Raw genomic sequence first — 6,486 nt, 5'->3', positions numbered from 1 at the left:
TCTGTCTTTTGTCTTCACCTTTTATTATTTAAACGAATATCACTTGTAAATAGAACAGTTGCAACTAAAAGCTTGTCTTTCTTGAGGAATAATGCTATGAAATATATGTTCGTTTTTAGCATTATCATTCCTCGTCAATTTCGTCAATGAAGAAGCGATCTTGGAAAAGTCTTGGATAAACCGACGATAGTAACCGGCCAATCCGAGAAAACTTCGGATTTCCGTAGGCGTAGTCGGTCGTTCCCAACTCTTCACCGTCTCTATCTTCCCCGGATCTACTTGAATACCGTCTTTGTTCACAATGTGGCCAAGGAATTGAACCTCCCTTAGCCAAAATTCACATTTGGAGAACTTAGCATACAACATCTCCTTTCGTAACGTCTTCAATACTTCGCGTAAATGACGCTCATGTTCGTTCATACTTTTCGAGTAGACTAGTATGTCGTCAATGAACACAATCACCGACTTGTCCAACATAGGTTGGCACACTCGGTTCATCAGATCCATGAATGCCGCCGGTGCATTTGTAAGACCAAAAGGCATAACTACAAACTCAAAATGCCCATAACGTGTTCGAAAAGCCGTTTTCTCGATATCTTCCTCACGGACCCGCATTTGGTGATAGTCGGATCGTAGGTCGATCTTAGAGAAATACGTTGCACCTTGGAGTTGGTCAAACAAATCGTCAATCCGAGGTAATGGATAACGATTCTTGATCGTTACTTTATTTAACTCCCGATAATCGATGCACATTCGCATACTACCATCCTTCTTCTTTACGAATAAAACCGGAGCACCCCATGGCGAAGCACTCGGTCGAATGAAAACCTTCTCAAGTAACTCTTGGGTTTGATTTAAAAACTCTTGCATTTCCGTCGGTGCTAAACGATAAGGAGTTTTAGCAATGGGAGTAGCTCCCGGAACCAACTCAATGCGAAATTCAACTTGTCTTTCCGCCGGAACACCCGGTAACTCATCCGGAAAAATGTCTTCGAATTCACTTACCACCGGAATTTCACGAATAGGTGGTGGCTCATCACGAGTATCAAGAACATGGGCAAGAAAAGCCATGCCACCACTAACAAGAAAACGACGTGCCCGTGCAAAAGAACATATCGGCACAAGTCTTCTTCGTTTATCACCGTGAATAATTAACTCTCCCCCACTCGGGGCCCTCACCCGAATAGATTTTTCATGGCATGCAATATCGGATCTATTTAGATCGAGCCAATCCATACCAACAACGATATCGAAATCACCGAAAGTCATCGGGATTAGATCAATTTTAAAGTTTTCAGCACCAAATACAACATCACAATTATTACACACATCAACCACTAACACCATCTCTGCTATTTCGACTTCTACCGGACGACTTAACTTAGCTAATGGTTTATTAAGTTTAGGCACGAATTTTGGTGACACGAACGACAAGTTAGCACCACTATCAAAAAGTATCCTTGCCAGATTAGAATTAACCATGAAAGTACCTGAAACAACTTCGTTCGATTGTTTGGCTTCATCATTGGTCATCAAGTAATTGCGACCCCTAGCCGTACCCGCCGCTCTCTCCAACTTCTTCACATGGTCATTATTCAAATCGGGACATTCCGGCCTCTTGTGCCCCTCCTTCCCACAATTAAAACACGTGACCGACTTGGTCAAACAATCACGGGCGTAATGACCCGACTTCCCACAACTATAACAAGTATGCGCAAAAGTATTTGAACCACCCTTCTTCTCACTTCCGATGCTTTCGGACCCCTTCTTGTTCTTTTTGTGGGAAAAGCTCGATTGACTCGAATTCTCGAACTTCCTCTTTTCAAAAGTAAAACTACTTTTTCTCAACACAAGCGCTTCAAAACCCTTTGCCATATTGAACAATTCATCAAAGCTCTTCACCAAGTTCACACTAATTTTCTCTTGATAGTTATCATTCAAGATTCGATAGAAATCTTCTTTCAACATTTTATCATTCCCGACATACTTCGGGCAAAATTGGATCTTGGACAAAAACACGGATTTGAGAGTGTTCAAATCCATCGACCCTTGCCTCAAGGAACTTAGTTCATCCTTAAGCCTTGTAAGATCGGCCGAAGTTCGGTATTCATCGAAAAACTCCGCCTTGAATTCATCCCATGTGAACTCCATGCATTGTTCTTCGCCATAAAGTCGGATCTTCGCGTCCCACCACAATTTAGCATCACCTCTTAACATGCTACAACCATATCTCGTCTTTTTATCAAGAGGGCATTCACACGTACCAAAAGCCCCCTCCATGTCAGAGATCCAACGGGCACTCTTAAGTGGGTCCCGTTCACCATCGAAAGTGGGAGGTTGAGAGTCCTTGAAATTCTTATAGAAGAAGTCCCGTCTCCCCACATTATTCTCTTGAAGAACGGCCTTCACTTACTCCTTGACTACATTGACCAATTGCTCGTCAATCGTAACTAGAAACATTTTCTTAACATCCTCGAGGAACTCCGCCTTTTGACGTTTAAAGATGGCCTCAACTTTGGCCGTGAACTCAACGCCCTCACTCGTACTTCCGTCATTGGTGTCGTGTCTATTTCTCATCTTCATTCTATAAAACAGAAAAGATTTAAACAACGAAACGAAAGGACTTAACACATATGTATATACATATACACCACACTACTCCATCTTGCTCGACAATCGTCGTACATTACTTGTTTGACACGATTTGCACCCATAACAACGGTAGCTAATCATTGTTACGCGAGCATGTCGCATTAACTTGCTAGTACCACGTCCATCTCGCTTGATGATTGCTAAACATAACACAAAATCATTAGCACAAGGTTAGTTCACATAAACCAAAGTACTAACAATTCCCGATTAGACCCAAAGTCCTACAAGTCCCGCATAAAGCGTACACACAATAAAGTCTAAGTCTAGGCACCTATCTCAAGTCGCCTAAATCCCTTAGACCATGATCTGATACCACTTGTAACAACCCAAACCAAACCACGAACGACCCTCGTTAAAATCTCAAAAAAAAAAAAATTTTTGCTGGGACAGCATATGGCGCGGCGCGCCAAACTGGTCTGTCCCAAAAGTCATGAAATGCAAAAAAGATCGGCCACTTCCCGACATAATTAAACAATACGCTTTTAACAACATATTCAAACATGTAAAACTAACTCAATTCAAACATAAAATAAGTTTTACAAAGCGGGGCCCACTTTAGCCGTTTTACGAGTTTAATACATAACGTGAGTTTCGACCATCAAAAAGTTTAAGTACCAAACGACACGATGAGCATGGTGTTTGGGATTAAACTACCCAAGTCATGGTCAAACTCCAAAAGCTAACACATCCAAGAGGCGTTCCTTAACAAGCGGGATCTCTAATCCAACCGTATGCCCTTACCCTTATCCACGCCGGAACCTATAAAATGGTAAACAACGAGAGGGTAAGCTAACGCTTAGTGAGTAGAATAAATATATACATTCATATAAGACTTACCTACTCGCATCCACGATATCATATAACGCATACAAACGCATAACGCCTCAATAAACAAGCTAGTACCATCAAATCGTACAACTAGCAACATCAATAGCATAATATTCATAATAATAATTTAATGCTAACGTCAACAACTATAAACCATGGTTAACCAATATCTTCGCAAGGGAATGACTTCGCGAAACAAGTCATCGATGTTCATAACAACCATTAGCTCCCAAAAACGGCTATGGTATGCTAACCCCCGAGGTGTTCCAAAAACGGCTATGGCATCACCCCCAAGTGTTCCCCAAAATGGCTATGGCATCACTTGATCAACGTGTGAGTAAAATACGGCTATTACTCACAATCACGTACACAAACACCGCTATGTGCACAATAACTCGGATAATAATGTGGGAGTAAAACACGGCTATTACTCGCCACTATATGCACAAACACGACTATGTGCATAAATATAAAACGTGGACAAAACGGCTATGTCTCACAACTACGGTCACAAAACAACTATGTGACACCATTAATACGGCACGTAAATCATATACATACATATATAGATTTTTCACTCACCTCAAAGTCTTGATGAGAGATAGACAAGCTCGGAAATCTTCAATGTAACGTACCTATTACATTATACATAATATCAATCACAAACTCAAGTTGGTCAACCAACTCAAACTCCATTCTATAGTCATTTTGACCCATGGTGCAATCTCGACCCATTTGCACCCTTAACCTTAATATTTGGGTCAATCATAACCAAAACCCTAACACTTGCCAAATTAGGTCTTAAAACACTTTTCAACACAAGGTCTATGCATCTTAAACATATACTAACTATCTTAGGTCCATTATGACCCATTTGACCACTTAAAAGTCAATACACCTATTTCGGGTCATCCACTAACCCACTTAACACCCATTTACATATATATAAGTGTGCTAGTACTTTAACTAACCAATTTAGGCTCATAAACATAGTTTACTACTTTGAAAACCCTAGTTAATCATCTTTGAGTCAACATAACCCAATTTCACCCAAAACACCCAAATTCACTAACAAATGGGTTTTAGTGTTCATTACCTACACAAACCCTAACTCTTAAACAATTAAAACAAGGAAATTAGGTTTAGGGCTTACCACAACTATCAAAACGTAGTAAATGAGGAGATGAACAACTTTAGTGCTTGCACTTTGACCCGATTCGAGTTTCTTCTTCCTTAATATGAGCTCTCTCACTCTAGAATCTAACTCTCTCTCTAGAATTAATTGGAAGATGATAAGGTGGGTGAATATGGAGTAAATGACACTCCAAACAACTGATCCAAGCCTTAAAGTCGGACCTTAAGTGATTTTACCAAAATGCCCTTAAAATATCTAATTTAAAAAGAAAAAGGAATCTGTCAGCCCGTAATGGCGCGGCGTGCCATAAGGCCGCGCGGCGCGCCAAATGCCCAGTTCAGCTTCTTTTGCCTTTTAATTAAATACAACCTAAACCCCACAACTTGAATAACTTACAAACATATGTACAATGAAATATTCGGGTCTTACATGAATATGGTTGTCGGTTAAATTAATTATGTTTGTCTAGACTAATAACTTTGGTGTTGGGTGTAATATTGGTTAACTGTTTATCTTTTGTATGTAATTTGAAGTTTGGATGATTGAATGCTTTTAGTTAAAGCTATTGTTTGATTTAATTGATAATTGTGATTGTCTAGTAGAGCGAGAACTCATTGGAGTCTATTGCATTTATTTATCGTTACTTAATCTTTGATTAATTGGTGTTTGTGACTGTCTAATTTAGCGACGTTTATTGAAGTCTATTGCCACAATTTTAATTGACTATTTAGGGTTGGGTAATTGTGCGTTAACCGGAGACGGTAACGAATTATGTTAAAACCTTAGTTGATACTAGGGTGGATCATACACAACGAGAGCTGGTGTGATTGTTGATGATTACCAGAGTAATGTCACTTTTCAAATCTTCATGTTAGTTGAATTGTTTAGTCGCAACTAGGAGGTCTTAGGTGACAAGGAGACTTGCACCCCTGTAAACTTGATTGTTGTGTCTGCATTGGGGAATTCCAGGTAACCAACTACATTATTCTCATACGTTAGTTTTCGATTGGGTCTTTATTTAAACGCATCCAACACTAATGGTAAAAGGCGCTAGACGAACATATTGTTCTCATCTGAGTACACATTATCTTTAGTTGTTTTTTTACGGTTAACCTGAATATACAATAACATTATCTTAAATATTATTACCATCACTTGATTTGCCGATCGTTAAACGGAAACCTCCAATATGTTACTTGTTTTATATTCATCTAGTTAATTAAATTAATTACATTTTAGTTTATACAATCTTGAGTTGTGCTTAGAATGGTCGTGAGGACGATCACCGGACTTTATCAGTTTTTGTACTACCTGTACGATTAGGTACACTTGCCTAGTTGTGTTTTAGTCTTTAAATCGGTACATTTCCATTAGTAAATTACAACTCAGTTTTACATATAAAGTTTTTAGCGCCGCTGTCGGGGACAATTGTGTCATTTTGAGATTGTCCGCTAATTTGTGATTAGTTAGCTTTATTTTATTTTTCTTTATTATTTGTTCTTATCTTGTTTAGTGTCGGTGCTCGTAATCGGTTTAGTGTTTGTGTTTTGACAGATTACAGGTAGTGTATGCACCGACCCAATAAGTCTCCACTTTTTTATCTGTTTTCAGATCCGTAGAAGCAGTTTTGGAAACCATCGCGTAAGAGGCTAGAAACATTCGAGGTTGAAGTGGATCAACCATCTTTCATTTGAGACTCTAACCAGCTCTCCTAAGTCAATTGATTCAAAAATGGCGGATCAAAAATCTATGGCATAAGGCCACCTGAACCAGCCAAGGCAATGCCATCACCCAACCTGTTGTGAGGGATGACTTTGAAATTATGGGACACGTCCTTTACATGATCACCAGTCAGTGCCAATTCAGTGACG

This window comes from Rutidosis leptorrhynchoides, chromosome 3, assembly GCF_046630445.1.
Source record: "Rutidosis leptorrhynchoides isolate AG116_Rl617_1_P2 chromosome 3, CSIRO_AGI_Rlap_v1, whole genome shotgun sequence".
NCBI classification, from domain to species: Eukaryota; Viridiplantae; Streptophyta; class Magnoliopsida; order Asterales; family Asteraceae; genus Rutidosis; species Rutidosis leptorrhynchoides.
This window is presented reverse-complemented; position numbering follows the sequence as displayed.